Genomic DNA, 13085 nt, shown 5'->3' with positions numbered 1-13085 from the left:
CAAAACTAACCTGTGTTTGTGCCATCAGAGACTGTTTTCATAGGCACTCAATGAGGGGAGCAATAAGAACAATAGTTTAATGTTTATATTAATCTTTGTTTACATGAATAAACTCACTCACCCGATGAAGGAGCAGCGCTCCAAAAGCTCGTGATTCCAAATACACTTGTTGGACTTTAACCTGGTGTTGTGAGACTTCTTACTGTGCCCACCCCAGTCCAACGCCGACATCTCCACATCATACATTCATAAAAATGACATTGAATGTTTAAGGTAGAAATGTATTTTTATGCTGAATTGTGGTGAGTGAAGAGATGGGAATTGGGGTTGGAAGTGGGGGAGGGTTTGAAAGGGGCTGGGGTTTGAAAGGGGCTGGGGTTTGGCTGGTGGTGTGGTGGTAAAGGGTGTGGTTTGCAGGAGGGTGCTGGCGGTGGAGTGGACTAATGAGTATAAAAAGTATTTTTTGTAACTTCAGAGTTTCTAGATATGATCAATTACTTTTGTTTCTAGAAAGCCTGGGATCTTTCTCGGGGTCTCCGCAGAACTCCCAGTGGCTCTCATCCAGGGGGAATTGTGTTGAGACCCACTTCTGAGCAGGAACTCCTCGCCCTCGTCATGTGAGGAATGGGAAAAGAACATTTTCTCTCCCATCTCCAACCACAGAATTTTACTGACCAGCAGACTAAGGCAAAATCCTGGTTGTGTTTGAGCTCCAGATGCTGTTGAGAAGTCTGCTACTTTCACCATTGGAACCAACAATGGGCCTGTGTATCTATACTTAAAAATTAAACCTCCCAAGTTAAAGTCCGACAGGCTTATTTGGAATCACGAGCGTTCGGAGTGCTCTTCTTTCGTCAGGTGAGGAGCAGCACTCCAAAAGCTGGTGATTCCAAATAAACCTGTTGGACTTTAACCTGGTGATGTGAGACTTCTTACTGTGCCCACCCCAGTCCAACACCGGCATTTCCACATCTTAAAAACTAAAAGGGGGAGAAGCATGGGAACTTAACAATGAGAGAGAGAGGGAAATAGAATGATGGTTTTCCAGTGTGACACAGATGAGTGAATGTGCACATGACACGATATTTTATTAAAAGGCTAATCAAAAATCAAGCGGGCAAATAAATACGGAACTTAAGGATAGTTCCTTTAATCATTTGATTTTTTTCAAGGAGTTACTTCCTGATATCTTTAATTTCCTCCCCTGACCTGCGAAGCTTCCCTTTATTCGGTGATAATTGATATCAATATGTTATTTGAAAGCACCTGTGAATAAACGCTGGAAACTCAAGTGATTGAGTCCCTTGATGTGCAACATGAACAGACTTGTTTGAAACGACACATCATGGTTAAAAGGACTAAGATTTTCTATTAACATTTAGAATTTACACAGAAAACCCTAAAGCACAGGATTTATCACAAAGAGGCTGAATTTAAAACTGCACTAATACGAATATCCAGAAATAAAGATAATGATTTTCAGCAAATGCACTTTTTGAAACTTAAGTGGCAGACTTAACTAAATTCACAGAACTTAATTACAACTTAATTTAAAAACAATTTTTCTTGAAATTTGGAGTTCATAACTGATAGAAATTCTGGCTTGTTTCGTGCACAGTGTACTTTGACCTGGAAAAAGAGGGACAAAAACAGAAAATGCTGGAAAATCTCAGCAAGTCTGACAGCATCCGTGGAGAGAGAATAGAACCAATGGCTGGAATTTTACGAGCTCGCTCGGGCGAGGCTCGTAAAATCCCGCCCGAGGCCAATGGAGAATTCCGTTCTGTGAGCCGCGCCCGCCCCCGGGGTGGGTGCGCCGGTAAACGTCCGGCCAGTGTTTCGAGTCTGGATGACCCTTCTTCAGAGGAATTTGGACTGATTCTTTTCGACCTCATATTGGCTTTACTGACTTTATTGATTTTGAAAAGCTCTATGTATTGGTGTGTAGGCAAGCACATCTTCCCACACCCTCCCTCCATCGTGATGGCAAGTTTGGAGACAGAGTTTGCAGAATGCTGCCATTCCTGCTCAGCTTAAAACTGACCTAGTTACTGCACAAGCGCCATAAGAAGGCCACACACTGCCTTGTCCAAGTTGCAATTGATCTTAACAATGAAGAACTGAGTTAAAATTGCGATCGCTCGTCACTTGGGCCAATCTGGTCAGTAACATTGGCCCTCCTGGAATTCTAGAACAGCTCCTACCCTGACTTCCACAAGGTGCGTGTTCCAATAGTGCCAACTGTACCTCTCTTATGGGCATGATGGCACAGTGGTTAGCACTGCTGCCTCACAGCTCCAGGGACCTGAGTTTGATTCCCGGTTTGGGTGACTGTCTGTGTGGAGTTTGCACATTCTCTCCATGTCTGCGTGGGTTTCCTCCGGGTGCTCCGGTTTCCTCCCACAGTCCAAAGATGTGTGGGATAGGTTGATTGGCCATGCTAAATTGCCCCTTAGTGTCCCAGGATGTGTAAGCTAGAGAGATTTAGCCGGGTAAATGTGTAGGGTTGTGGGGGATAGGGCCTGGGGTGGGATTGTTGTTGGTGCAGTCTTGATGGGCCGAATGGCCTCCTGCACTGTGGAGATTCTATGATTCAATTCAAACTAGTCTATGCACAGAATCAGAGGGCTGCCCCAACATTTCCAGTCATAGAGTGTGATCTTCCAAACTTGTACTTTATTTTTATTTTTGAAATCTAAAAACACTGAAAAGATCCAAGGACTCTCTCTGCCATTTTATAATAAAATTGATGTGCTTGCTGTATTGGTAACTCCTTCTTTTCTCGTCAACAGAACAGCTTAACAGCAGTGCACTCTTGCTAAAGCTTAACACAGAAATGGCCAAACTCATCACCAGCACACTTCCTCCTCCTGGTTCATTACAAGACTTCCCTTTTCTTACTGATCACTTCTCAAAAGACAGCCACAAAAACTAAGAAAACAAACTTATTCCAGCATCCTGGAATAACAATAATTGCACAGATGCAGTTTCTCAGATCATCGTTAAAGTTTTAAGTTATTCAAGTTTATTTACTAGTGTCACAAGTAGGCTTACATTCACACTGCAATGAAGTTACTGTGAAAATCCCCTGAGTCACCACACTCTGGTACCTATTCGGGTACACTGAGGGAGAATTTAGCATGGCCAATGCACCTAAGCAGCACTTTCAGACTGTAGGAGGAAACCGGAGCACCCGGAGGAAACCCACACAGACACGGGGAGAACATGCAGACTCCGCACAGAGAGTGACCCAAGCCAGAATTGAACCCGGGTCCCTGGCGCTGTGAGGCAGCTGTGCTAACCACTGTGCCACCCATTACTCCAGGGGATTTGAAAAATAAAGTTAACCAGCATAATAAATAGATTATCCTTTGCATTTTATCATTTTTAATTTCCTCCCACTCGCACACAAACAAATCTCAATGAAGGGTTCCCTGGTGGTGCTAACACAATTTGGTAGCATAGCCAATGACTAGGGCTAGGTTAGGCTGAGGCTCAAGGAAAAGGCGGAGATAGGGTACAGTTAAAAACAAAAGAAAAGAAACAAGAAAAGATTATTTGTTTGAACGCAATGGTAATCTCTCTCAATATTCTGCTATTTTTGTGAAACACAGTGCTACAGAATTCCACTTTCATATCAATGCAATGGTAGCTAAATGACATTAGAAACCAATCTAATGGGTCACAGAAGAGCAGCTGCAGTATAATGCATCCAGTCAAACTTGGCTTTGCCACTGAACAATCCTTTCTTTCTCTTGGGTTTTGCTTTATAATCAGGCCTGCCATTTTTCACCCTCCCGACATTATCCAGACTTGTAGAGAGAGAGAAAAAGACTGATATGTTTTGTTACTTTCGTCATCCATATTATACTTGTAGAATCAAGTTACTATGGTGACATCTGTAAAGATGAAAACTGCTTAATTTTGTGAGGGCCACACAATACTCACTGCATATTGGGGGAATGGATATTCTGCAAACTCATTTGGAAGGAGGAGTCAGTTGATTTTGATATGAACCCAAATGGAAATTTTTGTTCTTTCCAGTTATCTCTGCTGATGTTTTTTTAAGAGACAAACAGTGCAGGGCGTTCTTTAATTTTGATGTTAATGGATTTTCCCCCATTGTTCAGTGTGAAGATATGTTGGGGAAATCTATTTTGATTTGGACATCAATATAATACATGTCTAAGAGAGATCCTGAAGGGAACCACCAGATGCATAATGTTGATGCATCAGTGTTAAAGTGAAAAAAAACTAGAATCTCAGTGTTGGCTGACTTTCGTGGGAATTCCCTTCAGTGAATTTCTCATTTCTGCTGGTCATCAAACAGTGAGTGGGACAGGAAAATAATTATGTGGATTTCTACATTGGCTGGTGTCAAATAAATTGTGGCTGTGGAAATTCCTTTTGGTCTCAGTTTAAACCAAAGCAGCACAAATCAGGAAGAATTTGTAAAATAAAAAAATGATAAAAAAAAGTTTTGACTCCAGTACACAAGTCTCAGCAAAGCATTATATTTATTGCATAACAATTTGGATTCACAGTATCATTTGCAAAACGAAACATTCCAAAATGCTTCACAAATGAATTGAAACATTTTTAGCAGGAAAGACTAGGGGAGATAAGCGAGGCCAAAGTTAAAGGTATTATCTGATGAGGTTTTGAAGGCAGAGAGATGTAGGAAGAGGAAGTGAAAGCAGATGGTGAAACAACCTAGACAGGGACAGAGTGGAAGCTATAAAGGTGGATCATGAGGTGGAAAATAATGCAACAGCAGAGGGGAGTCAGGTTATGGAGTGATTTACTAACAAAGCTGGGTAGTTTGGAATCATTGTGAATGGGGTTTGAGGAGATCGATGAAGACACAAATCAATATTTTATAGAATAACGCATTGTACAAGTTCTGGATGATGCGCTATCAATTAGGCAAAAGACTACTTGTGTGCCAATACAACTGTAGGCTTTTATTCATTATGGAACCAGGAGCACATCCCAACAGATAACCGACCCGAACTGAACAAGGGGGAGGGAACAGCCACCTTTATACTAGGTGACAAGGGGAGGAGCCGACAGGGGATGTGTCCAGGCATAACAAACACACAACGGTGGTCCAGGCAGGACAAAGGCACAACTGAAGTCCACCACACTGGATACATTGAAGTTTATGTAGTATGGGAATTTAGGGGCCCCATGCAGAAATCAAATCTTGATGTAGCAAAGACCATGATCATTTTTAAGGGGTGTGGACCTTAGAGAGATATTTAGATTAGCTATGTTCCATATCTGACGTTAGGATTCTTTCATTTTGGAATCTAAAGTTCAGCTAAGGGTCAGCCAGGATTTTGCTCTGTTGGATTCAGCCATACTGCTGGGAAAGGAAGCGAGATTGATAATAAGTTGAATAGTTTCTGACTGGAACGGAACAAGAATGAATTCAGCCCTGGTGATCTTGAGTTATAGTATGTTGTGCTTCAGCACATGTTCTGCATCCTTCAGGCTGCAGGACAGCATGTAACAGTGATGGAATTGCTGCACATTTACATCAAAGCTGACCGTATTTATGGATGATATTCATCAGAAGCAGAATTGAAACAAGGAATGAAGGATGAAACATTGAGGGAATAGTCGGTTAAATGACTGTTTAGGAATGGAAGCCCAATTGGAGAAAAGTTAAAGTTTATTTATTAGTCACAAGTAAGGCTTACATTAACACTGCAATGAAATTACTATGAAATTCCCCTAATCGCCACAGTCCAGCATCTGTTTGGGTCAATGCACCTAACCAGCACGTCTTTCAGATTGTGGGAGGAAACCGGAGCACCCGGAGGAAACCCACACCGACACAAGGAGAACGTGCAAACTCCACACACATAGTAACCCAAGCCGGGAATTGAATGCGGGCCCCTGGCGCTGTGAGGCAACAGTGCCAACCACTGTGCGAACATATGTTAATAACATTGGGATCAGTAAGAAAGAACTCAGGACTTTTTAAAAAGCACCGTCATTGAGGTAGATTATGGTAGTGTTAAGGTTTCAAAGCTATGCAGAGCTGAAGGAAAAATAACACTAGTAAGTGGCCGGCACACAGAACATCTGTGATGACTTTGAGTTGGGTGGTTTCAGTGCTGTGGCCAAATGGAGTTAGTGGAGTTCATTTGAATCAGGATAATGGTTATGCAAAGTTAAGTGAGCGGAGGTGCTCGAGAGAATGGAAGAGGAAGTTTACTAGGAAGAGGAAGTTAACAATTAAACTATGACAACAAAGTAAAAGGTGGGCCTTTTTTTTACAAAAGGGAAATGATCATAACAGTTTATTTGTGTGTGGGGGAGTAGGGGGAAGGAGTAATGCCCAGAGAAAGGGAAAGATTGAGAATATTGGTAAACACTGGGCTGATAAAAGGCAATTGAGTTATCAGCTGGAGGAGAAACTGCATCGTGTTGGGGTGGGAATTGGAATAGATACGCAGGGAAGGAGCAGGTTAATGAGAGTGGTGTGACTGGCGGAGGTAGCAGTAGTTTAATGAGTAGCCTCATTTTGAAGATAAGTCTTTGGGTTCCTGGTATGAGAGATGAGGGTTGTTTGGCATGATGGAAAAGGAAAATGGAGGAAGAATGGCGGAGATGGCAAAGGAGATTACTTATTGTTGATGAGCTTGGGAGTTGTATGTACGTTCCAGAATGATCCTTGAACAGTAAATAGATTTCAGTTTGATACAGTTTGAGGTGATCAAGCATGTTTATTGATAGATAACCAGGTAGTCAAGCCAGCTACCCTCAGATTTGAGGATGCACAGGTGGTTACTGTGCCAGGGAGATGGCCAAGGTTAGAGACTGTCAATTGAAGACAAAATTATTGAAAATGGAAGCACAGCATTTGTTGTGGATTTCAGCAAAAGTAATAATCATTGTAGTTGTTGGTCAGTGAATATCAGGGGTACTGGGAACATCACCACCTGGAAGTTCCCCTCCAAGCCACTCATCATCCAGACTTGGAAATATATCACTACTCTTTCACTGTTGCTGGGTCAAAATCCTAGAACACCTTCCCTAACAGCACTGTGGGTATGCCTACACCTCAGACTGCAACAGTTCAACAAGGCAGCTCACCACCAGCTTCTCAGGGCAATTAGGGATGGGCAGTAAACGCCGACCGAACCAGCGATGTTCACATCCCACTAATGAACAAAAAAAATAGGCAGCCAGAATTAGAATTGGGAGCTAACGAAGGAATTGGACTCGTGATGTGTTTATTCTATGTATATTTTTTCTTGACTCTGACATTTGCAGTTTCCCATTATTCTTTACTAACATAAGTAACAGTGAAATCTTCATGTGGTTTCTATTTCAACATTTCTTTTTGCCTTCTACTACTAGCAAGAAGTCTCACAAACCAGGTTAAAGTCCGTGAAACTTCTTGTGTTTACCCCAGTCCAACGCCGGCATCTCCACATCATGACTGCTAGCAATTCCATCATTATTAGTTGAAAATGTTAAATTTAAAAGGATAAGGGCTAGATATGAACAACCATTTTGTGTTTGTTTTGTAAATAAGGAATTTCACCCTCTGTAAAGTGCTAGAAACATTTTACTACAATAAAGATCCATCATAAATACGAGTTGTTGTTCGATTGTATTTATTGATGAGGTTTCCACTTCAGTTCTTTAGCACAAAACAGGGCATTCTTAATTATTACGAACTTGTTGAAGAAAGACAAAGATATTTTGTTCTGACATATAGAGGTCAAATTGATAACAATCATCTTCCTGTGTTAAAAGGCATTAGATTTTCATGCTGAAAATTTACTGTAAATGTGTTAATGTTGATGACTCACTGTCAATACTATTCAGCTGAGGAATCGTGACAGAGGTTTGCTGTCGTACTCATTGTTCTGTTGCCCAATTGCTAAAACCACTGGAGTAATGCATAACTTCCTTCAGCTAATTTTGCGAAATCTTGAGGCAAGTTATGTCTCTGAATTTAAACTGAACCTACGAACCGTTTAGTGCAACAGCAATACACAACAGCCAATTGATGCAATTCAGTGTAAGATGCTGCATTAAGCAATTCTTCATAATTGGATCCTTTTTATTTATAAAAATATATTCTAGAAACAAAATGTAAGAAGAAATCAAATATATTGTTGGTAATGTAATTTTCTAGTGGGTAGGGAAAAGCTTCAGGGTGTGTAGTCAACATTGATCTAATTGAGGTATACAAGATAAGGAGGATTGACAAAGTAGAGAGAGCAGATACTTCCTCTTATGGGGCAATCTAGAACAAGAGGTCATAGTTTTAGGAGAAGGGATAGCAGATGTAAAACAGAGGTGAGGAGAAGCTACTTCTCTCAAAGGGTCATGAGTCTGGCTAATTCATTACCTCAGAGTGTGGTGGATGCCGAGACATGGAGTGAATTTGAGGAGATAGACAGATTTTTAATTGATAATGGGTTGTGTGGGGGGTGGGGAGGTTATGGAGAACCGGCAGAAAAGTGCAGCTGAGGCTGAGACAAATCAGCCATAATTGTATTGAATGGTGGAGCAGGCTCAAGGTTGCCTACTCCTGCTCCTTATGTTCGCAACAGGTATAAAGAAAATAGGAACATAATCACTAAACTGGCAACGTCTCAGCTGTCAAACTGGTGAATCCCAAAACCATGATGCAAGAAAGTGGAGAAGAGAAAAGTGAAGAGCTGGAGATGATTCCAAGCCTATAAAATCAATTAATGGTATACATGCCATCTCTGGTTCTTGTTGGAGTACCAGTATACCAAGAAGTTGACCACACTCCATGCCAAATAATCCCAGTCATAATCCTCCGAACTATCTTCACTAATCCACAAATGCATTTCCAGGTTATCAAATATAAAAAGATTGTAGTCATCCAAACACAACAGGCATCAGCTCATCAGCAGTTGATATTATTAAAACACAAATGTAATGGATATGGATCGAAATTGCCACCGTACTTAATAAAACAATTTTCTTACATGTCCACTCATCACGTGTCACCTAATTTCATATTCCGAAGTACAACTGACATCACCCCTGTGGTTTACTACCTCTAGCCTCAAACAAAAATTCAAATTTATAGCATTTTAGGGACGAAAACTCCTCTTAGATCATCGGCAAATTATTTTAAATTGATTGAAAGCCAACCACCAATTTAGGGAACACTATTCCACTACTTGCAAATGAAAACATGTATTCACCCAGTCTCTGTGACAAAATCACAAACCTCCCACTGGCTTCACTTGCAGTTTGCACTTTAAATACGTGGTGTGAATTAGCATTGTCCATTTGTGGGTCAAGGAGGTATATGCTATGGAATGTCAAGGATCTTCATGTAAACTTTATCTGAATGTTTGAAATAATTTGCATAACATGTTGGAGTTCTGGCTTAAGATTTATGTATCAGTTAGGCATCTACACTTAGAACAGACCTCAAGTTAAACAAGCAAAGAAAACATTTGGGCAAATGGAACTTTTCTGTCCATTGCAAGCCAATTTGATAGGTGACATGAACAGCATGTGATCTATGGGTCGTAGTTCGGACACACTAAGGAGTGTGATCTATGGGTCGTAGTTTGTACACTAAAGATGAACAATCTTAATTCGCTTGTGGACTGAAAGTGAAAGAAAGAACACTAATTTTGGATTTTGACCCGCCCCCCTTGCCAATAGCAATCTTAGCATTCTGGAGAAACTTTTGGATTCGTTCTTATTGAAAGTTCACTGAAGGATTTGGACAGACTCTTCCTCACTGGTTAAGTAGCAGGTGTCCATAGAGCTGTGGATCGGCTGGGAAAATGGCATCCCCAAGACAAAAAACAGACTATTCCGCCCCCACCTCCCCCCCCCCCCAAAAAAACCTGACCTCTGGGACTGGACCTTGTGGCTCTTTCTACACTCAGGCCATTTTACTCTTACTCACAGAGAGGAGAAGCTTTAAGAGTTTTAAAACAGAAGAGGAAGGAATAATGTACAATGAAGAAAGACTTAAGCGATCCACCCCTCTGTACCGGAGAAAATAGCTGCATAGGGTGGGAGCAAAGAGGCATGTATAGGATCCATGTGATGGTGATATGTGATGTGGAGATGGTGATATGTGCGCAGTGTAACATTCTCCCATTGTATAAATCAACAAGAAAACATCCCTAAAAGATGAAGCAGTTGCAGAACACAATTACCAAGTTAAAATTCGGTGAGAATCTTTGTAACCTGCCCTGCTTGCTTTCCGGAGTGGAAGCTGCTGCAAAACATGGAAGCTTGTCACACAACTTTCCAAAGAATTTCACATCACAGAGAAACCACCTTGTGGAGAGAAGTTTAGGAACCAAAATGCGAAAGCATTTCAGAGCGTTCTGTGTAATTGCAGAGTATTTGTAAAGTGTGCTTAAAGTCCAGGATTGAGCTGGGTTAGCGGTGGAATCCTCAGACAAACCGGAATTTGAAAATAGAAAACTTAGTACGTGGTTTCTATAAACGCATGCAGGTGAAAAGATTCGATAAAAAGTGCTGAATATATATTTTACCTTCCTGCAATGAATAACTCGCGGCATTAAAAGGTATTCCCTCACCTTTCGTTAAAGATCAATGTCTAGCCCCGCTCTATCTTGCTAGATTTATTACTCAGTTGCGTGAAGTTTTGATTTTTTAAAAAGATATAAACTCGCTCCTAAGTAAATGTAATATTTAAGGGAAATTGTTAAAATTAATGTCAGGATTGGGGGCAGGGTGAATCTGACCGCGACCAGTTTGGTGGATCGATGTTTTTAAAGATTGAGAATGGAACATAAACACCATTTGAAGTCACTTTTATTCTTTGCTGCCCATCTAATTTTTAAACGTTTATTTTGGGAGTCTCTTGTTGGAAATTGCTGATGTAATTTTGCACTAACCCTGTTTTCTAGATTTTTGAGATTTTTTTTTTACCTCATTTGACCTCATTCACTTTGTAGAGTTGATCCCTTTGATATTTTCGCGGCCAACGAATTCCTTTTTCTCCGACGCGTTTTTCTCGTTAAAAATCCCAAAAGAAACAGAGACAATTGGGTGGGCGTTAAGACCACTGAACCCGAGGATCTTTTAAATGTGTAACAGGTAAAAGTAGACGTTATTCTCTCCCACAAATACCAGTTAGAAATCCACTTGCGTCATGGTTTTTATTTGTTTTTGCATACCTGCTGCCAATATCGCATCTACACACTTGATACAACAGCAAACTGAATATCTCATTCGGCAAACCTACCGAAAAAGGAGGATTAAATACATACATTCATTGTACCTGATTTTAATCACACTCTCGCATGTTCTACAGATAGTGCAAAAAAATCTTCTATTTCTTGAACATTAAGCGGAGTTTCTCATTACTTAAACGCGCTGCATACATCTTATTCGAGGCATTTCCGTTTCCAAAAAGGAGCAAAGGCGGATCATTTAACGATCAGTAAGTAGGTTGTCCACCCGGCGATCACCAGCGCTCCCAGTAAAACCGTGTAACTAAAGAGAACGAAGGCAAGGAGTTCTTTCAGCACCCGCAGGTAGTGGACAGCGACCGGGGCTTTCTTCCCAGCCATGGTGGGGACCGGACCTCTCAAAAAGTGATGGTTAACTGGAGGAAGCCCAGGTTTAATCACTAAACACTGTCTGCGCGGAAACAAAGATGGAAACAAGTCAGGAGAAGAGTGCGAGGTGAAATGATCTAAACCACCACAAATTATTACTGAAGGTAAACTCCGATTATATCACTGGTTAGTGTCACTCCATTAAAATTCAGATCCCAACTTAATACGGATGTTGGAATCTGAAACCAAAAGAGAAAATGCTGGAAAATCTCAGCAGGTCTGGCAGCATCTGTAAGCATTTCTCCTTACAGATGCTGCCAGACCTGCTGAGATTTTCCAGCATTTTCTCAGATCCGAACTTATTTATAAACTATAACTACACCGAGATCACAAGTTGACATCCAAGCCGGCTTTTAATATCGAAACTAGACAAGGTGATTGAGAGTACAGGCTTTAGATTTTCTATTGACATATTAACAGTCATTCTGTAAATGGTGCAGGGATGTTTTAACATAAATATTTAATATTGCAGATGCATTCTTCACTCTGCATTGATGGGTTTTCAAATGGCTTTTATGGTTTGGGCGGAGTTCCCAGCTTTCTGCAAGGTAATAGAGTAATGGTTTATAAGCAGTGGAGGTTGCTTTCGCTAATACTTTGTACGGATACTCTGATGGGACCATGCACAGGAAGAGGGGAAAACACTGGCTGTTTATAGACTGCTGTTCCCAAGAAGAGAATGAACGAGGCAACTACAATAAAATGAAACGAGAAAGGGCAGACACATTAAACATGGTCTTGTTTTGCCGGAGCATTGTCCTGTCAATAGTTGTCATTCTCTAAAAAAGTTTCACAAAATAAAAAACTGTACTTGGCATTTTAGAAAACATATTTGAATAGAACTGGGCTGCTTTTTTCTCTGTGGGCAAACCTGCAATAGGTTGATTGCTGGCTGCACACAGCAGGTTGCCATCAATATCAGCTCACAGCTTGTTCTCAGCCCGATTCAATCCAGTTTCATCAGTGAAAATATCAGGGTTTAACTTTTGCCAAAGTGAACCATGTTCACGTCATCGTTTTCTGATATTAACTATGAAAAGGTCAGTTTTAGTAGATCACAGATTCACTTTTATAAACATGGATTTGTACAGCACCGCAGTCAACAAACAGCCGTGTTCCTAACTCTGGTGTAGACCGCGCGAAAATATCTCATCACAGATTTAAGAATACCCTTGCTTCTCCTGACTATGAAAAACTTCAAATGGCTGTACTGGTAAATATACCACATTAAAATAGTCTATCCAACCTTACCAAAAAGGGAAATCTATTGCAACTGCACCCTCAACCAGAGTTTCGCTGCCTCCTCTTCAGATCATTCCAGATAGTTCATACTGTGAAGTTTTGACAAGTGCTTACCTTTTCCAGTGTCCGCCACGAGGAAATGGTGTTTAATATTCCTAAAACATAAACCCGTGTCTGCCTCAATCCTGCACTTGGTGTCAATCAGCTTCCAGGATGTTG

General features: G+C 41.0%; 1 long non-coding RNA gene across 1 annotated transcript; it reads right to left on the bottom strand.

Moving 5' to 3' along the window:
• Positions 1 to 11266: 11266 nt before the first annotated feature.
• Positions 11267 to 13085, bottom strand: LOC144503152 (uncharacterized). The gene is made up of 2 exons (XR_013499420.1): positions 12981 to 13085; positions 11267 to 11646 (listed from the first exon to the last, which is right to left on the bottom strand). It is a non-coding gene; the product is annotated as an uncharacterized LOC144503152 (long non-coding RNA).

Source organism: Mustelus asterias, chromosome 13 (genome assembly GCF_964213995.1).
Source record: "Mustelus asterias chromosome 13, sMusAst1.hap1.1, whole genome shotgun sequence".
Taxonomy (NCBI): Eukaryota; Metazoa; Chordata; class Chondrichthyes; order Carcharhiniformes; family Triakidae; genus Mustelus; species Mustelus asterias.
The sequence above is the reverse complement of the archived record's forward strand: the minus strand, read 5'-3'. Positions and strand labels throughout refer to the sequence as shown.